The sequence below is a fragment of the Acinonyx jubatus genome, chromosome D1, assembly GCF_027475565.1.
Source record: "Acinonyx jubatus isolate Ajub_Pintada_27869175 chromosome D1, VMU_Ajub_asm_v1.0, whole genome shotgun sequence".
Classification (NCBI taxonomy): domain Eukaryota; kingdom Metazoa; phylum Chordata; class Mammalia; order Carnivora; family Felidae; genus Acinonyx; species Acinonyx jubatus.
Window position 1 is genome coordinate 50,336,582 of NC_069390.1, and position 25,823 is coordinate 50,362,404.

Sequence of the window (25,823 nt, forward strand, 5' to 3'; positions counted from 1 at the left end):
CAATTTATTTGTTCTCAGTGAAAAAAGAACTTGTGTTGGGTATCCTAAGCAGCCTCATGAAAAATCTTGCTGAAATCAAGAGTGATTCTATTAAGAAAGGACACACAGGAAGATTACTACGACTTGGTTTTAACAAGCCATTCTGGGACACCTTTTCTTTTCTAGGTGCTCACAAACCATCTGCTAAATTGGCTTCGGACTTTGCCAGAGATGGACACCAAGCTCACAAACCTTGAATTTCTCGATTCCACACACCCTCCACCATGAGGACCGGGCCATCTGCCCAGCTCTATCTGCTGGCATTGCTCCTGCCTCTATTGGGTGTCTCCTGGCATCTGTTATTACTCCCTCTCCCCAGGCAGGAAGAGGTCTTCTTTCTTGGTTTGAACATAAATTAAAATAATACATTTCAGATTATTCTTTGGATGTTTCCAAAATACTAATTCATTCTTGCCACCAGCATTCCTGGAAATATCTTGATGGCATATGCCTCCTTAAAATCCCTGGATTATATTTGCCTAGCCTCTTCGTTTGGGTGTCAAAACTTAAAATTTGTGCTCATTGGCACTAGTTTCTAAAATGATAGGGTCTTCTACCTCTTCTCTACTTTTAAAGTTAGAATGTGAGGGGCACCTGGGTGGCTCCGTCAGTTAAGTGTCCGATTCTTGATCTCAGCTGAAGTCATGATCTCACAGTTTGTTCAGTTCGAGCCTGGCGTTGGGCTCTGTGCTGACAGTGTGGAGCCTGCTTGGGATTCTGTGTCTCCCTCTCTCTGCCCCTCCCTTGCTTGTGCATGAGTTTTCTCTCTCTCTCTCTCTCTCTCTCTCTCTCTCTCTCTCTCTCTCTCATTCTCTCTCTCTCAAAATAAATAAATAAACTTAAAAAAAAGTTAGAATGTGAGACTCTAGAAGATCCTCTATGTTTTCCAGTCCTCTTGAGCTATTTAGAATCCAACTACATGAAATTATACCTAGTTCTAGTCACTGAAAATTTTTTTCTAAGTTATAAAGTACAAGTCCAGCTTTCTTCAGCCAAATCGACCCAAGTAGAGTATCAAAGGAAATATGTTAAAGAACCACCCTCTATACACCAGATACCAGTGTTGCTGCTTTGGTGCAGTGGGAACGAAGGGCAGCTTCAGTTTCACCCCTTAGGTCCAAGTGTGGCCAAGACAATGTTGCAGGATCTCAGCGCTTACTAGCACACCACTGGCACTCAGTCAGTGAAGTGTCCAACTTCAGCTCAGGTCATGATCTCACGGCTTGTGAGTTCGAGCCCTGCGTCGGGCTCTGTGCTGACAGCTCAGAGCTTGGAGCCTGCTTCAGAGCCTGTGTCTCCCTCTCTCTCTGCTCTTCCCCCACTCATGCTCTCTCTCTCAAACGTTAAAAAAAAACCCTCAAGACTCACTAAAACAGAGTTTTAAAACCACCGCGCAGATTTAAGTGCTTACCTCAGTTTAGGACCGACTTTCCTCTGCCATTTAAGTAATGTGCAGCTTTCATAGCTTTTAACAAGTTTACAGTATCATTGGCACAGTTCCTTTCTTGGTGAATCTCTACATGCCACTGAGACAGAACTGTTCAACTCAAAAAATTCTGGGCATGAATTCCAACCAAGTTGATGATAAAATTCTGCAACAGAAACATTTGTTTTCGTGTTGAAACCTCAAATCCAGTATGTACTCTGGGGGAAGGAATAGTAACTTTCAGCTAAGCATACCTTAAATCCTTAAGAAAATTGTCCACTAAGCCATAATGTCCATGTGGCTGACATAATACATGTTATAATAACAACATAATTACTTAACTATTGCAAAAAAATGTCCTTTTATTCTTGTTTGAGAAAAACCTTCAGATTCATAAGACACAGAAACCAATCGATATAATCTTCCAGTGGCCCTTTTTTCTGTTTGGTTATTGTTGATTTGGGGTCTTAATAAGACAACAGGGAAGGTTAAGACATGGTATTTTCTGACAAATATAAAGAGAATGTTCTGTAGCATAAAGCACACAAGGAATTCCCATTTGCAGGTTTTAAAAATGCAATTCTGTGCCATAACTTGATGACAATGACCAGACTTCAGCCAGAAACACCCATCTTGACAGGTTATTCATTCGCTCTTTCATCTATTCAAGTATTCATCAAGTACTTATTATGCTTCAGTAACTGGATTAGATGAGGGGAATAGAAAGATGAATAACACACAGTCTTTCCATCAAAGCATTCTCAATCAAATGAAGAGGGCAGACACATGGACAGATAATGTTTTAAGTGTAGGTACAGTGACAGGGAGAAGAGCACAGAGAATTCACGTGAAAGAAACCTAAAGCTGAGTGTTAACAGAAGGATAAGGAAGATCCACTAAAAGGGAGGGGGCAGGAGGGTGAGGAGAGTCATTTCAGGCTAAGAGGACAGTTTAAGTAGGGGGGGCAAGAAACTGCATGGCACACTCTGCTGTTAGTGTAAAGCAAGTGATGGCATGTTGTGTGACTGGATTCATCTCTGACATGTCATGTTAAGGAGCTTGAACTTGATCCTGTAGCTGATTGGAACCAATGAAGAGTTTTACAAAAGAAAGCAGCAGGGTCAGATCTGCTTTTCAGAAAGATCACTCCAGCTTCTGTGGAGGCTCGATTTGGGTGGTTTATAACAGAGGCAGGAAGCACATTAGGTGCTCTAGTAATACAAGAGGGGAGTGAGGCCTGAAACAAGGTGATAGTCGAAGAAAGGGCGCTGGAAGACAGATTTGAGAAATAATTATGAGATCAATTTAGATGGAATTTGTGACTGTTGGATAAAGGATGGCAGGGACGACAGAAGTAACGGTGACAGAACTTTCTGGAATGACATCCTGGTTTCTGATTTGAGTGACTATGGATGGGCATGGTGTCAGCCATCAAGATAAAAAAGTATGGAAGTAAGTCTGGGAGCAAGGGGATGATTTATTCATTCACTCAGTATTTGGGTACCTACCATGTTCTAGAAATTGGCCCAGGTCCTATAAATATAATAGTGAACTAGACAGATAAAGAGAGCTTACATTCTTTTTTTATTTCATTCAAAACTTTTTAATTGCTCTTAATGTTAACTATAAATTTTTTTCCAATATCTCAATTTTTTTAAAATTTACACCCAAATTAGCTAGCATATAGTGCAACAATGATTTCAGGAGTAGATTCCTTACTGCCCCTTACCCATTTAGCCCATCCTCCCTCCCACAACCCCTCCCGTTGTCCCCCTCCCTGTTTTTATATTATTTTTGTTTCCCTTCCCTTATTTTCATCTGTTTTGAAGAGAGCTTACATTCTAATTGGGGGAGGAAAACACTAAACAAGTAAAAGTAATTCTATCATATTAATTCAGATATATGTGCACTCAAGGAAAAAAAAAGCCAGAGAAGAAATAGGTAGATATGGGACCTTTCTGAGAAGATGCTGACTGAGCAGAGAGACTCAAATAAGAGAGCAGTGAGCCCTGAGGGACCAGTGGGAAACATATTCCAGGCAAAAGAGCATCAGGGTAAAGGCCAAAATGATGACTCCAGTTTTGGACATGCTGAATTTGAGGGGACTTTCATCTATCCAGATGGAGACATCCAAGACAATAAAATACACAGGGCTGATGCTCAGCAGAGTCTGTGCTAGAAGTGGATTTGGAACTAGGGGTGCATTGGAGGCTGCGGAATCTCGAGAGAGGAGGGGACGACTTTGGGAAAAATGCAAAGTGAGAAAAGCAGTGGCCAAGCTAGTTCATTAAGAAATACCAACAGCTAAGGGGAAAATAGAAAGAGAAAGAACCTATGAAGGAGAAAAAGAAGAGTGGGACTCAGTGTGGCAAAATGCAAGAGGGTAGGAAGCAGTGTTCACCATGTCCAAAGAAACAGCATTCCGATAACTGCAGTGTGGCCGCTGGGATTAGCAATTAGCAGGTCCTTGATGACTGTGGTGAGAGCAGCCCCAGAGGAGTGGGGCGGGTGGAAATTGGATGACAGGGGTTTGAAGAAGATAAGAAGGAAACCCAGCAAATATAAGGCATCTTATGAGAGTGTGGCTGTGAAGAGAGAGAGGTCATATGGAGAGGGGACAGTCAACAGAGAGAACATCTACACTGGTAGAGTCCAGAGTCTATCAAGTCTGGAGAAATGAGCCAGGCCAGTACTAGCAGGCAAGGGGCATGCCCTAAACTGGAGCAGAGGCCATGACTACTTTTCCAGATGGTTTTGTGCAGCCCTGCCTCCAAAGAACTAATTCCAGTCCTTGACCTGGACTTTACAGAGCCAGGATAGAGTGGTTAAATCACCTAGTTTTCCTCACTCCAGTGCACTGCAAGAACCTTTACGAAGTCCCCCCAAATCTGTATTAAGGATTGGGTGTAATGGGAGACACTGTAAGCAAAACATAACAAATGATGTTGCTCAACCAAGGGGCCTGGCCATGAAGAGGTGGTTGGGAAGCCCATGCTGGGTTTCCAGAGAAGGTGGCTTTATGTGTGATCCTGCAACCCCTAAGGGAAAACTCCTCACTCTTCCATTTATACTATAAGGCATCAGCCCCAGAGTTCAAGGACAGGTCCAGTTCCATGGACCAGGTGGGATGTGAGAGGTGCAGAAGGGAAAACTTGAGTAGTGATGAAAACGAAAACCCATCTGTTTGGGGAAAAAACCAACCACACAAACCGACAACATCAAGAAAATATGAACTTACAGAAGTATGACCAAAGATAATACAATCATGACTGGTGTAAATTAAAGAAACATAGATATGGTCAACAAATTATGAAATATCAGAAGCAAAAGAGAAGCACTGGAAGCAAAGGAGGTATCAGGCTCTGACTAATCAAAGGCAGCTATACACAGCTCAGCAGGCAATAAATTTACCATAGGACTTCATCTTGAAGGGCATAGAAGCCGGAAATAAAAATAGACCCAAAATGTTTAGATAAATTCAGCAATAACATCACCATGGTTGTTTCTTAAATGAAATTAGCTGATTAGAAATACCTCTCATCTTGAAGGTTGAGTTTAGACAGGAAAAGACCTTATCACCTACCCCCAAACTCTCATTCATACACTTCCCTTGGGACCACCATCAGTCCATGTTTCTGGCCATGGGACTCACTTAGAATGGCTCTTCTGCTTCTTGGAAAGAAGCCAATCTCCAAGTTCCTGTAGGCAACTCCTATAATACCAGAGGCTGAACACTATTTTGTTCGAATTGCCTTCACAAGAAATTGCATACTGGATTCTCTCTTCCACCACAACTATGTTCTCACATTTTGATCTCACTTGGATACATATAATTGACGCATCATTGCCCAACTATGCTCACCAAAATATAAAGATAAGCAGAAGGACCAGAATCATGCAAAAAAAAAAATGCAAGGAAACTTTTGGCAATAACAAACGCAATCACTACCAAGATTTCAAAATAAGATTTGCAATTGCTTTTTCATTTCAGACCCATGTTTACAACTTGTATTAACTATACACCACAAACATACATTTCTAAAACTCAACTCAGTCTCTCTCATTCCCTCAATCTGCTCCTTCTTGTGCATTCTGTATGACCTAGCTGCCTAATTCAGAAACCTCAGACTTCCTTTATACCTCTCCCCCTACTGTACTCCATGCCCTATGGATTCTATCATAAAATAGATCACCATTACCATTAGGATAAAATTCAAATTCCTTTTTTATAATTAAAAAAACATTTTTTTGAGAGACAGAGATAGTGTGAGCAGAAGGACAGAAAGAGAGAGAGAGAGAGAGGGAGGGAGAGAGAGAATGAATCCCAAGCAAGCTCTACACTGTCAGCACAGAGCCCAATGTGGGGCTCAAACTCACAAAACTGAGATCATGACCTGAGCCAAAATCAAGGGTCAGATGCTTAACCAACTCAGCCACCCAGGCACCCCAGGATAAAATTCAAATTCTTAACATAGCCCACAAGACCCCTACTTTACTTTCTTTCTCTCTCATCACATAAACATCCCCACTCCAACTCCCAAATTCAACTCCATCAACCCTAAACTCTTTCAGGCTCCCTAAGGTCACTCCCTACTTCAAGTATTCTAGCCTTTGTTTTCTTTACTAAAAACTCTTCTTCTGAATGCTTTGCTTGAGCTCACACTTCCATAACATATCAGAGTTTATTTACTTCTTGTCTGGAGATGCTGTTTTTGACACCACTCTTGGCAAGTTTGAGTTAGGTGCCCTTCCCATGTGCTTCCGTAACACACCACATTTTCCCTTATGGCACTAATTGTAATGGCCTGTTTACTTCTCTATTTCCTCCACTAGAAGATAATTCATTTCTTTGAGGACAAGGATCATGCCTTTTTCAGTCACAATAACTCCAGCACCAAGGACAGCATCCAACACACGAATAGCCAGATTACATTACATTCTCATTTATGAAGAGTAGCAGAAAAGAGCCAATAACAAATTTGGAGGATAAAACTAAGTAAGGGGGAATAAGATGAAGAAAAATGAGAGAAAAAATAATGGAGTAAGACACCAGAGATGAGTGGAGAACAAGAAGAATGATATATGGAAGAAGTAAAAAAGAAAGCAAAAATAAAGGATGGGATAAAAGTCACTTGTGCAGACTTTCATGAAGCTCAGATAAGTTTTTCCTGAAGGGAGTCCTAAGGGAAGTAACATTAATTTAGTTCTAAATGCCAGGTCCTGTCCTATGATCTCTTATATCTTGCAGTCCCCCTATCAACATTATTATCTTCCTTGTGCAAGTAAGAAAACTGAGGCACCACGAAGTTAGATAACTATTCTCAAGTTACACAAATATGAAGTGGTAAAGTAGTGTTTGAACTCAGTTTACATGGACTGCCTAGAATATGTGTTATTCCCTGAAAGCGTTTCGTTTACAAAGTATTTAACTATAGAACAAAGGCAGATTTTATGGTTAAAAAAAAAAATCCTAAGCAGCAAATCTTATAAATGAAACTGTGATTTACCTTGTTATAGCTCAGCTCCTGCTTTTCTTCCTTCCTTTCTTACAGCTCCTTTGAGAGCAAGCAGACTGTCCTGAAGTCAGCATTTGTCAAAATCTTATATGGAACTGATACCAGGACCATGCATTCCTCCCCCGCTCCCTCTAGGGAAATGCATGGCCTAAAGGGACCTGGGTCATGTCTGCTACAGGCTCCAAATGTGGGGGGTGAGAGTGCTGCTATCACACCAACCAGCAATCCTGGCCCATGCTACACAGTCCACCACTGTGTCTTCATGTACTAGCAATACCCTCCAAAATGCACATTTCTAGAAATGCATGGTTTGCAACAGATATGGGCCTCAGCTAAGGCACCCACCAGGACCAAAGGAAAATGCTTCCTAAATTGACATTTAAAATGGGCTTGGAGCTAAAATATATATTGCATTATTTTATATTGGAAAAAGAACTGTTCTCTTTTTCCAAACTTCTATAACAATAAAATAGCTTTGTCATGACAGCATTCACAGATGCAAGGGAAAGAAGGTTACTTACTCCTGTAGCTGAACAAAAGCTCATACAGTGGCTATTATGCCTCTGGTTCCTTCATTTTAAGTCGTCCCTCTCCAGGTAGAAGCAAAATCCTTAAAGGCAGAGCCCTTGCAGCCTTCCCTCATCTTCCCTACTTTTTGAATTTACTAGGCTTTGCACACTTTTATCTGCAAATATTCTTTACATCTGATGAGATATATACACATGCAAACATATACATATATGCACACACATACACACACACCCCACACACATATATACACACATACACATATTTCTTGTGCATCTAAACATCAAAGTCAATAGTTCCTCATGGAAGCACATTTTCACAAGAAATTAATTTTGACTGATTCAATTCATCATCTAACAGTGGTTACCAAGGATACCAAACAGCCGAAATCAGTTGGCTCCAACTTGCTTGTTAATCAGAAGATATTAACAGAAAGCTGTGAAGAATTATTGTTGTCTAAGTAATCTGGCCAGAAACAGTATCCCCTCCTGATGTCCCTCAGTCCTGAACTCAGTTAAAACATTCCAATCTATAATAACTATTAAAAACACGCAAGGCTTTTTCTAGGATTTGAATTCAATGATTAGTATTTAGAAAAATGACCGCTAATGGTTTCACTTTAATTCACTGCTGATGAAGCACTGAACTAAGAATGGCTACTGATTTGATCTTCTTATCAATCTGAAAGCAGATGATTCTCACCATAGCAGTTAATTGAGCATTCAGGTAATCTAGCTGAATCTGTCCTAAATCAAACAGCCCAGCAATGTACATGTATTAATAGAGGATAGCATTAAACAGATAAGCCTGATACGTGCCCTTGAAGGGAAGAGAAAAACACCCAAAACAAAAAAATGTTTCCCCTTGCTAAAAGGTCATTTTTTTTAAAGTAAACAGAAGATTAAGTTTTGTTTAGTCTATAATATACATCTACAGAAGAACCAAAGAATTGATACTTTATTGCCAAAAGGCACAGGCAATCAAGTTTGTTACTAATTAGTATATCTGTTTACATTTTGAGAATATTAATTATATGTCATTCACTGCAATTATTCTGTCTCATTTTGTGATTTGCAGTCATTTTGTTTATAACGACTTTTGCAAAAGAAAACACTGCTGCTATTGTGCTTGCCAAAATCTGTTAAGCTTGGGACGCCTGGGTGGCTCAGTCGGTTAAGCGTCCGACTTCAGCTCAGGTCACGATCTCGCGGTCTGTGAGTTAGAGCCCTGCGTCGGGCTCTGTGCTGCCTGCTCAGAGCCTGGAGCCTGTTTCAGATTCTGTGTCTCCCTCTCTCTCTGACCCTCCCCCGTTCATGCTCTGTCTCTCTCTGTCTCAAAAATAAATAAACATTAAAAAAAATTAAAAACAAAAAACAAAAAACAAAAAAACAAAATCTGTTAAGCTTGTCTTTTATGGTTATTGGCTTTGGGGGTCATGCAAGGAAGGCTTCAGCTACCTAAATTATTCCTGAAACTGGTAGTTGCCACCCAAAATCTATTTTTTCCTTTTCCCCAAAACAATAAAACTTAAATTGCACTTGGAATTTGTCTTGACAATATGTCAAGACAAAAGACTACGTTTCCCAACTTTGGTTATGGCCGTGGGACTAAATTCGGATCAAGAGATGAGAGCACAAGTGTTGACAGGGACTTCCAAAAAGGTTACTGAGGAAGAGCAGACTGGAGCTGGAGGTGGACTCTTTTGTCTCTCCCAGGAATGTAAATGTGAGTGCTGGAATTCCAGAAGCCATTTTACCCCATGTGGTGACTTTGAGCTATAAGCCATGCACTAAAGAAAGCAAAATAGAAAGACAGAAGGAAGGTGGGTCTCATGACTACCTGGAGCCTCTCAGATCTAGGAAGCCTATTTCTAGGTATATTTATGTGAAAGAACTTTAAAAATGTACCTTCTGTGTTTAAGCCACTGTTATTAATGTTTTCCTGTCACATGTAGAGAATCCTAATTATAGGTTATCTTACAATTTCCTTTAAAATTTTAACGGTTTTACTTTTTAGAAAATTTAAAATACATGACAAATTTGGAGTATAGAGCAGAAATACGGTGTTTTTCTCAACACTATTTACTGAATAATCCATCCCCCCACCCCAATGATTTGAAATGCTATGTTTACTAAATTACAATAATGCCATGTTACTCTATTTCTGTTCTATTAGGTTTGTCTGGTTTTTTGCATAGTCTTTATTTTCTCTGAGAAGTGGGAAGTTGAGGGTAGAGGTAGAGCTTGAGAGGAGGGAGAAAAGGGCAAGGAAGAAGCCAGATGACAAGTAAGAACTACCAGGAGGCGCTGAGGGCCCAGATGAAATGAGATTCTCCATGTTACATTGTAAAGTTTGATGGGGTGGACTCTGCATCCAGAATGGCTACATTCCAATTCCAGCTCCAAGACTTAACTGGCTGTGTGGAGGCAGACACATCACTTATGCAACACTTTGGCTTCCTCTTCTGTAAACTGGAGATAACACTAGAACCTACCCCAAGGTGGCTGTGTTAAATGAGCTATTATAAAAAAATTTTTTAACGTTTTTGTTACTTAGAGACAGAGAGAGACAGAGAGTGAGCAGGGGAGCGGCAGAGAGAGAGGGAGACACAGAATCCAAAGCAGGCTCCTCCAGGCTCTGAGCTGTCAGCACAGAGCCCAACGCGGGGCTCGAACTCACAAACCGCGAGATCATGACCTCAGCCCAAGTCGGTCGCTCAACCGACGGAGCCACTCAGGCGCCCCATAAATGAGTTATTATATAAAAAGCTTAGAGTAATACCTGGTCTCAAGTTCTATTATGTCTCATCAATATTATTATAGTTACTAGTTATAATGTAATCGTTAATACCATTGTTGTCATCATCATACTTAATATTAGGATAGCAACTTTTTTCCCCTCAGGTATTAACAAAGAATAATATTGAATTTTATCATATAATTGTTATGGCATCATCTGACGTGATTATGTTTGTTTGTTTCTCTAAAAACCTATCATGTATTGTGAATAAGGCACCATGTCACACACTAGAATGGCTATCATAACAAAGATAATGACAAACGTTGCTGAGAATGTGGAGAAATGGGAACCCGCACACACTACTGATGCAAATGTAAAATAGTGCAGCTATTTCGGAAAACAGTTTAGCAATTCCACAAAATGCTAATGTAGAGTCATCATATGACCCCGCAATTCTACTTCTGGGTATGCACCCAAGAGGAATGAAAACATACATCTAAGCAAAGACTTGCACCTAAATGTTCTTAGTATCAATTATTCATAATAGCTCCAAACTGTAAACAACCCAAATGTCCATGAACTGGCGAAAGGATAAATAAAATGTGGTATATCCATATAATGAAATATTAACCAGTAATAAAAAAGAATTGATGACACATTGTACAACATGGCTGGATCTCAAAAAAAGTAGGCTAAGTGAAAGAATCCAGTCACAAAAGAGATATCAAATATTGCAGGATTCCATTTATTTGAAATCCAGAAAAGGCAAATTGATAGAGACAGAAAGTAAATTAGAGGTCTTCTGGAACCAGGTAATGGTGAATGGACATGAGGGATTTAACTGGAACAATGAAAACATTCTAAAATGATTGATAATGATGCTTGCACAACTTCATAAATTTACTAAATAATCACTAAATTGTACACTTAAAAGTGGCTGAATTATAGAAAATGTAAAATATGCCTCAGTGAAGTTGTTTTTTTTTAATGAAGGAATGGATGGAGACTGAGAAAAAATAGGAAAAGTTTATGTTACTTTTGTGTAAACATTATCAAAACCTAAATAATTTTAGGAGCACCTGGGTGGCTCAGTCAGTTAAGCACCCGACTCTTGATTTCAGCTTAGGTCATGATCTCAGAGTTTGAGGGATTGAGCCCCGTGTCGGACTCTGTGGTGACAGTAAGGAACCTGCTTGGGGTTCTCTCTCTCCTTCTCTCTGCCCCTCCCCCACTAATGCTCTCCTCTCTCTCTCAAAAATAAACTTAAATAACTTTATGTATTTTATACACACACACACACCCATACACACACACCCCAAAACCTATTCACACAATGAATGATAGGTTTCCTAGTGCTTTCCCATTCTTATATCCTCAAAGTAAACACCCAGTAGAAAATTCCACTGGGTCACAGTATATCATTAAAAAGCTATATTTATTCTACTATTACTTAACATACAACTTGGGCATTTATGTGCTTAATTGAGTTTGTTTTTTTTTTTTTTAATGTGCATAAAGTTCTTTTTTCTTGGGGCACCTGGGTGGCTCAGTCGGTTAAGCAAATGACTTTTGATTTTGGCTCAGGTCATGATCTCACTGTTTGTGGGTTCGAGGCCCACATCAGGTTCTGTGCTGAGATTGAGGAGCCTGCTTGGGATTCTCTCTCTATCCCCCTCTCTCTAACCCTCCCCGGCTTGCTCTCTCTCTCTCTCTCTCAAAATTAATTAATTAATTAATTAATTTAAAGATCTTTCTTCTTATTGTCTTCATTAGATTTGATATCAGGCTCATAAAGTGAACTGGAATGCTTTCTATATCTTTTTTTTAAATTTTTTTAATGTTTATTCATTTTTGAGAGAGAGAGAAACAAACAGAGCATGACTGGGAGAGGGGCAGAGAGAGAGGGAGACACAGAATCCTAAGCATGCTCCAGGCTCTGAGGTGAACCAACTGAGCCACCCATGTGCCCCTATGCTATGGAATAGTTTTAACATTATGTGAATTGTTAATTCTTCCCAGAGGACAACTTGATAGTTTTGTATTGAATATTCAAAGTGCATAAGCTTAAATCTAGCAATTTCACTTCTGTAAAAAGAAGTAACAGTGACTCTTTCTGGACAATGAATGTGGTAGTGACCTTTATCTAATTCTTGTGCTCATGTAAAATGTTTTGCAATGAGAATTTAAAACAAATTTGCAAAGACTATTATGGTTCCAACAAAGAAGAAGATGATGGATTACTTGACATTTTGATAGACTTGACCTATACAAATATGTGGGCCTATAACTTTGTGTGTCAAATATTCTTTGTCCACCATTCAGCTTCTTCTAAATATTTCTATACTTCCTCTGAGATGTTTTATAACTTCTACTCAATTTGTATTTCCACATCATTGGCATATATGGAATTTTCTCATGTTTTTTAATCTCTTCTATGTCTGTCATTAAATCCTTTTTCTCATTCTTTTTACTCTGTATTTGTTTTCTCATTTTTTTTCTTGGTCAGAACAACAAAATATTTACTTATGTAAATTTCAAAAAAAAAAGCATATCTCAGTTTTGTTTATTAATACCACTTTTGTTTGTGTGTTTGATTTTTCACTTTCTAATACATGAATGTTTTCTTTTGGTTTTACTAACGCTTTGCTCCTACATTTTGGGGGTTTTTAAGTTTAATGCTTGGTGTATTCATTTTCTATCACTCTATTTACTAGAATTAATGAAAGCTATGAATTTTCATCTAAATATAGCTTTGACTGCACTCTATAGTTTTAATATATGTACTTTCATTTCCACAGTATTTTCAATGTCTAGAATTTTAGTTTCCATTTCTGATTTTTTAACTAAAGAGATCTCTAAAAAAGAGTTCAGTTTTCAGGAGTTTAGGCTCCTGGTGTTGTTGTTACCTGTTATTCACCCATTGATAGTTTTACTGCATTATGGTTAGTAAATGTGGCCTCTACAACTTTGATCTTTTGGAATGAATGTTCCCTTTTTATGGACTGATCAGTTCCCTTTATATGGTACTTAACCATTTTTTTTAAATGTTCCATGAACATTTTCTCTCTTTTGGTGACTAGAAAATCCATAGGTATTTATGAATCAAACTTTTAGCAATATTATTTCTATCTACTTACTGTCTACTGATGTGTCATTATTGGTGAAGTATGATGGTCTCCAGTCATAATTCTGATGTTTCTAACTTGGAAGTTTGAACAAACTTACCTGCATACATTTGAATACTACTTGATTCATTAAGTTAATGAGTGGTCTTCATTGTTTATAGCACTATTACCAACCTAAAATAAGTCTTATTTGATGACTTTTATGTCACATTCAGTATGCTTGTTACAGGAATGTTAGTTTAATTAGCATGAGGCCTTAGAAAAAAGAGCAGATAAATATAAAATCCACAGATATTTTGTACACGTTATTTTAAAACATTAAATGAAACCATTTCCTGAGCATTTAAAAAATCAGGTAGTGTACATCCAACTCGATCCTCCTCTGACATTTCCCCATGTTCTAAGCTGCATTATTAAGGCCACTATTTAACACCCACTTCTCCCTCCATTCCCTGAATCAAATCTGATGACTGTCCTTTAGTGCCGTGACTGCAAGCCCTAAAACATCTCTTTTTATTATAAACGAATATGCTATAGGGCCCTTGTTTTGTGAATCTGTCCAATTTAACTTCCCAGTTCCCACATACTGAGGCACTGGGAAGACAGCTATGATTGAGTCATTGACATATAATACAATATAAAAATTAAAAGATCAAAAAAACCAATGTAATGGGAAAAAAAGCTGTGATTTAAATCTTTATCGGCCTGCAGAGTGGATCCTCTCAAACTGAACCTCTGGGGATTAGATTTCCCCCCAGAAAAGCCTATAGTAATCCACCCATAAATGGTCTCTAAAGCAGTGTGGAGTTACAATCAATGGATGTTTCTCCCAACAGCATGTGGAAGGAAAAAAGAAACACTTTGGGAGATTTTGTAGCTCTTGCTGTATACTCTCTGAAATAAATTCCATAACATGATGAGTTTTAGCTCCCTCCAAAATTAAAGTAATAGACACAAAGCACTTTAAAAGCCCCAGGAGAAGGATGACCTATAAATTTGGTATATTACAGTGACATTAAATCTAAAGTAGCAGTTATGGTGGAACAGATTAAAGAATAGCAAACAACAGTTTTCTCATTCCTTCTAAAATAATTTGGGAAGCATTTAGAGCTGGCCCAGCTATGCCATCAGTGGACTTCCATATTATTTGAAAAAATCACAATTGAAAATATGTTGCACCTGAGATTTTCAGTGTCAAGTGTTAAAAGTGGTTCGAATGTGGTCTCCATTTATACCTCTTTCTTTATTTCCAGAGTTTTTCCTCATAGGAAGTGAACATATCGGCAAGAACAAGTGGTAGAGTATAGGAATCAAGCAATCGTGTCTTCTCTAAGCTCACGGCCTAGTTAGAGTTTCTTACAGAGCTTATTTACAGTATGGTTATCCTAAATTAAAAATAAATGACAATCATATTACATGTCTAACAAAAAAGAAGACCATGATTTTAGTTCGTGCCAGGGTGCTACAGTCACGTTCTACAGCAAAATTTTCTACAGAATTTATTATTAGTTGTGCCAACAGCAGCTGTACTAATAATTTGAGATAACTCCCACTGTGGTTTAAAAAAAAAGAATCAATGATAGATAGTAAAAGCATTTTCATGCTTGGATTTCCTTGCCTAATATATTATAACAGTTTTATACAGATGGTTAAAGCATTTATTTTGACAATGGGGCTGTAAAAAGTAATTTCAATCCATAAAGGCCATAAATGCATGTCATTTGCAACCCTGGATGCACACCAGACTCATGCATAGAGACACTTTAGGCATCACCCCTGAAGATTCTGATTTAGTCAGTCAGGGAACAGGGAAGTATGTCTTCAAAAGTTCCCCAGTTGAGGGGCACCTGGGTGGCTCAGTTGGTTAAGCGGCCAACTTTGGGTCAGGTCATGATCTCACTGCTCATGGGTTCTGTGCTGACAGCTCAGAGCCTGGAGCCTGCTTCAGATTCTGGGTCTCCCTCTCTCTCTGCCCCTCCCCACTCTCTCTTTCTCAAAAATCAACAACAACAAAAAAATAAGTTTCCCAATTGATTCTGGTGCATAGCTGGAACTGAGAATCATTTTCCCAAACCCTTCAAGTTGGAAGGGACCTTAATGTTCAACCATCTCTCACCCTTCCTGATTTCTAGTAACTTCTTCCCAATGGTCCACCAGTCAACAGACCTGGATGTCTGCATCAGATTTCCATACATCCTCAAACTTAACACATTTAAAATTAATCTTTTTTTTTTTGCATAAACCGTACTCAACTTCTTGTAGTAAACAATAAGTCACATAACCATCCTTCCAGGCACTTATGCCAAAAATTGGAAAATTAGGATCCCTCTACTCCATATCAGTATACGGATTATTTTTACCTCTTAGATATGTTTTATATCAATCCCCTCTTCTCCAACTCCATTGCCTTAAAACACTCCTTTAACTCTTTTGCCTAAATACTAATAGTCTAATATTACTTCGGGTGTTCTGCAAAATCCCCCAGCTTTGAATCTCATATTGCCTGACTGCACCACTACCCTACACATACCCATCCCCGTCACAGACATCTATATTCCACAGTCCATTTCCCCACTTCCTCCCATTCCTGGCTTGGTGTCACTCTCTCCAATACTACTTTTGTCTTAACGTGTGGTTAATTCAATATTTCCCAAACCACGGTCTTTGTCTTCTTGCCCCTGTCTCCGTCTAGAACTTGTCCTTCACCCTACCTTAGGGCCTCATTCCACAGTCACATCGCAGAGCTGGTTAATAACAACTGCAGTCCCTCCTCTTCACTGTGCTCCCAATAATCATCCCACACAATCCTCTAAGCCTCCAATCTCTTTCCTGCCTCTGCATGTCTACTCTCCCCTCCTTACTCAGATGAGATTCCAGAGTCAATTGCCCCAGTTCCTCCATTCTTTATACCCTCAACTCTTTTGCCAGTCTCTCATTGTCATATATATCAGCATGACCTTGCTTAAACGTAACTCCTGTTTCTTCATGCCTGCACAAACACAGGTGCACGTGGTAGGGAAAACATTCATGCTTAAGGTGGTGGGTATCACATCAAATTCATGGTCATGAACTTCAAGTGCGCCCATAACATCACCTGGCAAGTACGTTGTACTTCCCTGATCCATTTACTCTCCCATCTTCTGGACTATCATTTATACCTCTCCAGTTTTCAAACCTCCATAACCTCCCACCCCATCCTCACTCTCAGCTGATAACTTTGCTACCTCCTTTTTCACTAAGAATGGGAGAACAATCAGAAGACAAACTTCTATATGATCTCCAAACCATATGTGCCCACCTGGACTCCTGACTCGCTGACAATGAATGAACTGTTGAAAAACCCACCTACTCAAGCACAGCACTCAGGTAATACAATCCCCTACATCATTTTATCTCTTTTTTTTAATTGAAGTATAATTTGCATACACTGTTATATTAGTTTCAGGTGTACAATATGATTCAACAATTCTCTGTGTTACTCAGTGTTCATCATGGTAAGTGTACTCTTGATCCTCCTTATCTATTTCATCCATCCCCCTACCCATCTCCCCTTTGGTAACCACCAGTTTGTTCTCTATATTTAACACTCTGTTTTTTTGTTTCTTTTTTCTTTGTTAATTTATGTTTTTTTCCCCTCAAATTCCACATATGAATGAAATCACATGGTATTTGTCTTTCTCTGACTGACTTATTTCCCTTGGCATTATACCCTCTAGATCCATCCATGTTGCAAATGGTAAGATTTTTATGGCTGAGTAATATTTCTCTGTGTGTGTGTGTATGCCTTCTTTATGCATTCATCCATGAATGGATACTTGGGTTGCTTCCATATCTTGGCTATTATAAATAATGCTGCAATAAACATAAGGGTGCATATATCTTTTTGAACTAAGTTGTTTTGTTTTCTTTGAGTAAATACCAAGCATTGGAATTATCAGATCACATAATAATTCTGATTTTAATTTTTTGAGGAACCTCCATACTGTTTTCCAGAGTGGCTGCACCAGCTTGCACTCCTACCAGCAGTGTACGAAGGTTCCTTTCTCTCCACATTCTCACCAACACTTGTTGTTTCTTACCTTATTGATTTTATCCATTCTGACAGGTGGTGTAAGGTGATATCTCATTGTGCTTTTGATTTGCATTTCCCTTATGATGAGTGATATTGAGTAACTTTCCATGTGTCTGTTTGCCATCTGTATGTCTTCTTAGGAAAAATAGTATTCAGGCCCTCTGTGCTCATTTTAATCAGATTATGGTGGATTTTTTCAGTTTTGTTTTTGTTTGACATTTTGGTGTTGAGTTGCATAAGTTCTTCAGCTACTTTGGATATATCAAAATGTCAATCAATATCAATATCAGATATATCAAATGCAAATATCTTCTCCCATTTAGTAGGTTCCATTTTTGTTTTGTTGATGGTTTCCTTTACTGTGCAAAAGCCTTTTATTTTGTTAGAGTCCTAACAGGTTATTTTTGCTTTTGTTTCCTCTGCCTGAGGACACATCCTCTGCATCCTTTTTAACTTCTCTCTAGCAAACGAATTTGTAATCACTTTCTCCTTTATTTAAAAACCATCTATTGACTTATTTTCTCCTTCCTTTTCTTTCACTATAAAACTCAAAAATGTAGGGTATGTTCCCCAACTTTTCTTCATGAACTCCACTTGCCCACAACTCCTTCAGAATCCCTCAGTTCAAGGTCATCAATGAAGCTCCACGTTGCTAAATGCAACCAGTGCTTGGTTCTCATCTTGATCTATCAGCTGCATTTCACTTAAAGGATCACTCCCTCCTTCCAGGAATACTTTCTGTACTTCCAGGCCACCATACTCCTGATTTTTCTCCCACAGTACTTGCTGTTCCTTCTCAGTCTCTTTTGTCAGTTCCTGCTCATCTTACTAACCTCTAACTAGTAGTTTGACTTCTTCTTTTTAATCTTCATTCCTTCCTTGGTAAGTTCATCTAATGTCTTAGCTTTACATATAATCTCTATGCTGATGGCTCCTAGATGTATATCTGCAGGCTAGACTTCATCCTCGAGCACCTAGTAAAGATATCCCAATAGCCGCTCAAGGACACTGTTCCAGTGGCTCAGTTGGTTAAGCATCTGACTCTTGATTTCGGCTCAGGTCATGATCTCACAGTTCATGGGATGGAGCCCCGAGTTAGGTTCGTTCGTTCTCTCTCTCTCTCTCTCTCTCTCTCTCCCTCCTCCTGCCCCTATCTCACTCATGCTCACGCACGTGCTTTCTCTCAAAATAAATGAATAAACTTAAAAAAAAATGCTGCTCCAACAATTTTCCTGTTTTGTCCTACATCATGTATTTTTGTTCTCCACTAGATCATTCCCATCACATTAATTTAGAACAAAAAACAAAAACCCCTTGATCTTACTTCCCTCACCAACTACTACTTTTGCCAGTCAATTCCTCTTAAGGCTACACCAATCAGGCTCTTATTCCCTCCTCTTCACCAAAACTGCTTATCAACTTCATTTCTAATGACCCCTACACTACTAACTGCAGTGGTCAGTCTACTTAACCTAATGGTAGCCCTGAAATGACTTTTATGCCCTCCTCTTTGATATACCCTTTCCTTGGCTTTTCATTTTGGCTTTCAGGTCAATACTCTTGGATTTTCTGGTCCCTCTTTATTAGTCTTCTTTGGCTGGTTCCTCGACTTCTCTCCATCCTCCTAGTGTTGGATGGAGACCTCCAGAACTAGTGGTCCTCTTCTCTCCTGTCTTCCTAGATCATCTCAGCCAGAGTCATTTAAAATATCATCTCTATACCTACAATTCTTATATTTATATCTCCAGTCAGGCAATCTTTTTCCAACTCCAGGCTCATATATCCAACTTACTAATCTGTAGCCCCACTTGACTCACTAATAAGCATTTCCAACTTAACACATTCAAAACTGAGCCCTTAATCATTCCCCTCAAACTTACTTGCCCTACAACTCTATTCCCTTGCTCAGGCCAAAATCTTGGGAGTCATTTGGATTCCTCTCTGTCTTTCATACCCTACATCCATCCATTGGTAACTCCTATCAGCTCTACCTTCAAGCCACCTGGAATCTGACTATTTCTCACCACCTCCACTGCCATCACTCTGGTCCAAGCCACCATTATCTCTCACATAAATTATGATAGCAGTCAAATAACTGTTTTCCCTGACTCTACCCTCACTCTTCTACAGTCTTATCAGAGTAATCCTTTCTATTCCTAAGTCAGATATTACACTGCTCTGCTTTAAAACTTTTCAATGACTTCCATTTTACTTTGAGTAAAAGTCGTATTCATTACAATGGCTAATAGGGCCTTGTGATCACCCTGCCATCACTTTCCAGCCTATGTCTTTCTCTTTTGCCCTGGGCTAATACCTAGCATGTGCCTGATTCAGAACCTTTAAACCTGCCTGGAATGCTCTTCCCCTGACGTGTGCATGCCTTACTCCCGTCACCTCCTTCTAACCTTTACTCACATATCAGCTTCTCAGTGATGCCATGTTGATCCCCATACCTATTCTCTTTCCATGTTTTATTTTTCTCCTTAGCACTTATTACCATCTAACATACTATGTAATTAGTTAACTTATTTATGTATTATAATTTTCCTCTCAGGAACACATAAGTGCCATGAGGGAAAGCTTTTTATTTTGTTTGGTTCCCTACTATATACACAATACTGTATCTACATATCTAGCTATATACCATACCTAGAACAGAGCCTTGCACATAGGGGATGCTCAGTAATCATTTGATGAGTAAGTAAATGGCATCTCCAATCATGATCTCTCCAATCAACCTCCATCCTGTCTCCAGAGTGATATAATTAGAAGATAAATCTGCTCACCTTAATTTTCAGCTTAAAACCCTTCAGCAGGTCTGCAGTATTATAGGTGATGCAAACTGAAATGTCTTCAGTAGTCAGGCATATTCTGTAAATGTAATGAGTAAAGTTTATGTGTGTGGGGAGGGGGTAAGGGAGGATAAAAAAAGTGGAAAGTGTATGACCCACCTAAGGGCGTTCAATTCAATTATTTTAAAATATATATTTTTTAATGTTTATTCATTTTTGAGAGACAAAGAGACAGAGAGTGAGAGGGGAAGGAGTAGAGAGAGAGGGAGACACAGAATCCGAAGCAGGCTCCAGGCTCCAAGCTGTCAGCGCAGAGCCAGACGCGAGCTGGAACCCATGAGCCATAAGATCATGACCTGAGCCGAAGTTGGATGCTTAACCGACTGAGCTACCCAGGTGCCCCCAATTCAATTATTTTAACAAATTGTGCCCACTACTTGGCAGCTCCTGTATTCAGAATAAAGAACCATCTCCACAGCATGGCTTGGTGGGCACTAAGCAGGTCTGCCATGCTTACTCCCTCGTGGGCCCTATAACATCTGAGAAAACAGACTGTGTATATCCACATACTGTGTGGTTGCAATGTAACTGAACATGTTGCTTTTTCATTATTAAATAACCAGGCAAGGAAGCAAGATGTCACTGTTGGCATACTCTGAAATGATATCTGGAGCCAGATGTTTGAACCAGATGACTAAATTTGTTAAAGGCAGTTTGTACAATTATGTGAGGTAATTATACCTGGGTTTCAGGGTGACATGATTGGGGATCTAAAACAAGGGATCTATCATTCAGTGACTCCAATCTGTCAAGACCTTACCTTCGACAAAAAAAGCAGCATCACTACCAACTTGAGCTTATTTCCCATGAGCAACCAAAGAGACTAGAGATGGGCACTCACAGAACCTTGCCATCCTGAAATCTCCCAGAGTACTTTGCTGAGAATGAGTCCTCTAGACCCATCACAGTAAATTATACTTCTTTTAAGATTTCCGCATCAGAGTGTTCTAGCCCAAGTCCTCAGTGGGACTTTGACAATGGCATACAATCTGACCAGTGTTTACTAGAACAGACTCCTCCCTCAACAGTCCCAACACATACTCTACTTACTATTATTACCAAAGATCCATTTCCTCCTGACGTGGGACCTTTATAAATTCCTAGAATGTCCTTCCCACCCACACATTCCAGGCAAAGTGCTCCACCCAAGAATTAACCTCTCTAGGAATCCTCTGCAGATCCACTCAAGCCAGCTAATTATTTCTCTCCTCTTTTCTTTGCACTGTTTCCCATATATATCTCCCTTCCTGTCTTCATTTTATTAATTGCAATTATTGTTTTATCTCAAAGCCATAGGGGCAGTAACCATGTCTAATGTGTCTTTGAATTACTGATGCCTAACCGAGTACCTGGCAATTACCAGGCACTCCAATGTTTTCTTAATTTAACTTAATTATAATTAAAAAAGAGTGTTCTGGTCAGTGTAGCTAGAGTAAAGTTTTCATAATTTCTGGAAGGGGAAGATGAGTTGGAAAGAGGGAGAGAAAACATACAGAAAAAGAGATCCAAGTTGCATCACAATTTTTTTCATATTTCACATAAATAAAGGCAGTACTTTGCATTGGAGAGAATGTTATAAGGTGTCGATTTTTTTCTTTACCATTATGGGCAGAAAGTGAGACACTCTAAATTCTCAACATTGTTCAATTAAACCTTACCTCTTTCCCCCCAAAAAGAATATTACAGTGAATCCCAATTTGTTGATGCACCCTTCAAATTTCAAAAATCGGTCTAGTATAATGATTAACTGTAGTCAGACAAGGAGAGCTCATTCACTGAACAGTGAACTAATCCTTCTGTGAGCTCTTCTGACAGAATATTTATATTCTAACTAATGCAAGTTAGTAGGAAAAACATTAAGATTCTCAAAAAATAAACTGCCACATGATAGAGATCAAACACAGAAAATTCACATAAGAAACAAAAATAGGTTTAAAACATTGAAAATATTCAATTGCACCAACACCAACAAAAAAATATAAATGAAACGACAACTGGGCAGCCACTTAAAACCTGTTAAATTAGCAGGTTTTTCTTCACATTATTACCATCTAATGCTAGTGGGTTTGCTATGTAGCAGGGATAGTTGGCATAGATCTTGTGAAAATAATGGAAAACCTTACTAAAATGGAGTCAGGAGGTTTGGGAAGGGGAGCTCCCATGCCCTACCACTGCAGATCCAACAGGAAGAGATGGACTTGATCTTGCACATGGATGCTACTTTGCTATCCCACCTGGGGAAGACATGCTCTCCTACCCCCACACCACTCAACAGCTCAGCCAATGAGAAGCCACCAGCTTACTCCAATGGACTTTTAGTTTATGACAGCTTTCCCAACTTATCCCTTTTCTCCCTAAAAAGGTGTACCTTTGTTCTCCAGATTTCCCATGGTTTTGCCACAGGTTGTTTGTCCATGTGGCAATTCTTTCCTGAATAAGCCCATCTTTTGCTGGTAAAATAACTGGAAGATTTTATTTTTAAGGTTGAAAATTTACAGGAAAACAATCTGAACTCATTGTTGATAATTTATCATTAAGAAATATTCCACTTCTGGGGCGCCTGGGTGGCGCAGTCGGTTAAGCGTCCGACTTCAGCCAGGTCACGATCTCGTGGTCCATGAGTTGAGCCCCGCGTCAGGCTCTGGGCTGATGGCTCAGAGCCTGGAGCCTGTTTCCGATTCTGTGTCTCCCTCTCTCTCTGCCCCTCCCCCGTTCATGCTCTGTCTCTCTCTGTCCCAAAAATAAATAAACGTTGAAAAAAAAAAAAGAAATATTCCACTTCTTCCTCTTTAAGGACATAGCCGAGCCGGTCAGTGGCGGCAGTCTTGTGGCAGATGTAGACATGCAGACCTTTGCGAAGACCCTGACAGGCGAGACCATCATCCTAGAAGTTGAACCCGATGACGGCACTGGGAATGTTGAAGTCAAAATCCAAGACGAGGAGGGCATCCCACCTGACCAGCAGCATCTGGTTTTTGTGGGCAAACAGCTGGAGAATGCCACACTCTCTCAGACTACAATATTCAGAAAGAGTCCACCCCATACTTACTGCATCGCCTGCGGGATGGCATCACTGAGCCTTCCCTCCACCAGCTGGCCCAGGAATACAACTGTAAGAGTTGTATCTGCAAGAGTCAGATACTGTACTGGACTGCCCTAAGAAGTGCAGCCACCCCCACAGCCTGCACCCCACGAAGAAGGTCTAATGAGGCCCCTCCACCAGCTCCCCTTTTGCTGTCAGGGTGTCCTCCTGCCAAAGCCCCAGGGCCCTGGGGCCTCAACATAGTTTCCTTTGCATTGACTAGAGCAGTAAAAGGGAGAAGAAAATCTCCCAAAAGGGAGTAGGATATTATAGATACAAAATAGTATTTATAGTAATGAAAAATCAGAAGCTAGAAATGGCCAAAAAGCATGGTCAAGTGAAAAAGATTTACCTATTCTTCGGAATATATATAGTCATCATTAAAATTGCACAATAATGACTGTTCAACATGGAAAAATATAATAGTAATAATGGTTACTATATATTGAACATTTATTAAGTGCCAGGTACTATGGTAAGTATTTCACACGTGTTGTGAGATAAATACTATAATAGGGTTTCCAGAGTTAGCAAATAAAAATATAAGGGGTGCAGTTCAATTTGAATTTCAGATAAATGACAGATATAATATAAGTCTATCCCATGCAATACTACCCATTGTTTATCTGAAATTCAAATTGAACTGGGCATCCTATATTTTATCTGAACACTGGTAATCCATTTTACTGATGAGGAAACTAAGACACAGAGATCCACCTAGGGACATACGAGCAGTGATAAAATGCTAAGCATACAGAAAAAGTAGAATGGAAACTTTTGTCTATGAGTGATTAGAAATGAGTAAAACACATGCATGCCCATGGATCACAGCTGAGAAGAAGCATGAACAGATAAATACCAGGACCACCAAAATCTAGCACTTAGTCTGGGCACGGTGCTCCCATGAAGCCTTCCACGCCCGTTTTAATAGATGAACAAAGTGAAGAGTTAAATATTTTGCTCAAAGTCATAAAGGTAGTAAGAGCAAGATCAGATTCTGACTCTAAAGCTCTTTCTTTATTCCACTTTGTCATCTTGATTTCCTGGCTGAGTTTTTTTCCCCCTTCAGGTGCAGTTCCATCAATATTGAGATAAAAGTTTTTGTGTGATAAAATACATGCACAAGGACACATGAATATTTCAAGGAGATCTGCAAAACCTAGTCATTAAGGGTTTGCTTTGGTTTAAATTCATTCCTAGAACTAACCCCAACAAAACACTGAAAAGAAAAAGTTGTGATGCACATTATGGCTTAAATTGTGATTTCATTTAGAAAGTAAAAAAGCACCCTCCATATTAATCCATTTAAAAGTGAGATTGCTCTCCCACTTATGCCTCTCTCTAAGCTCCTCCCCTTTCTCTATACACCTTAGGAAGTAAACTTGTCTGTTCCTTCAAGTAACTCAGTCAAGAGGGATTACAAATTTTTTTAGGCCAAGCATACAGGAAAGCACATGTGCACACACAAACACAAACGTGCCGATATGCTTTCACCATGAAAGAAAAGTCTATGCTCTATACAGAACAGGGCATTTTAGGTGATTTCCCTTAGGTGTCAGCTTAATTTCTCCTTGAGAGGTTAGCCAACATCACAAAGTTTGTGCTTTTGATTGTTTATTCTGAAAGAGGCAGCTGGCCACAGGACAGCCTGTGATGCCTTTACCACAGTTTGCTTTTGTTTTTCCCTCTTGATAATTACCTCATGACTAAACCACTCACTGGTCCATGTAGAAGAATCCCACAGAGATGAAAACACACTTGTTTAAATAAAATATTTATGAAGAAGCCCTCAAATGTCACTGAAGCAAATGCAAATTATCTTCACATATTGTGCAACCAATATGCCACTCATTCCTTAGAAGACTCTCTATTTCCTGATTGCAATTATCATTAATTTTTAAAAATTAATCCCATTGTGCATCATCATCCTAATGTCTATTCATAAAAATCTAGTGCTCTAAGGTTAACTCTCTTTTGACTATCTGTGAAATTTTTAATAAGACTAATATTTAATCTTGCTCATTATTTTGAAGTTTTCCCTTAGAAACTATATTTAATCATTATCTTATATGTACATCTTCTAATAAATTATTTCATTCTAATTCAGTTAATTGCCAGTTGACATTAGTGAGGGTTCCACATTCTGGCTTTTTAATGAAATACTACTTGGACACGATTTTCTCAGTTTGTTCTTCTTTCCACCCCCAGCCCCCCAAGTTGGGTGAACATAATGGATCTCATTAGATTTTTACAGAAACCTCAAAATAAAAATTGGGGGCAATATTATCAAAGGAAAATAAAGAATCAGTCGATGTGTATGGCAACCGTTAACCACACCCCTGACTTTCCATACCATCGTTCCTAATTTTTCAGGAAAGAAATACGAGCTGAGCTGAGCTGAGCTGAGCAGATTAGGTGGTTTAATCCTTTGCTTGATGGTCTCA

General features: G+C 39.2%; 2 protein-coding genes and 1 pseudogene across 2 annotated transcripts in view; 1 reads left to right on the forward strand and 2 right to left on the reverse strand.

Annotated features, from left to right (window-relative positions):
• The window catches only part of SYT9 (synaptotagmin 9), a 198,198-nt gene that overhangs the window by 167,207 nt on the left and 5,168 nt on the right, over positions 1 to 25,823 (reverse strand). The gene's annotated exons all lie outside the window — the stretch shown is intronic.
• The window catches only part of NLRP14 (NLR family pyrin domain containing 14), a 283,814-nt gene that overhangs the window by 26,648 nt on the left and 231,343 nt on the right, over positions 1 to 25,823 (reverse strand). The gene's annotated exons all lie outside the window — the stretch shown is intronic.
• On the forward strand, positions 23,134 to 23,503 carry LOC106986474 (ubiquitin-like; annotated as a pseudogene).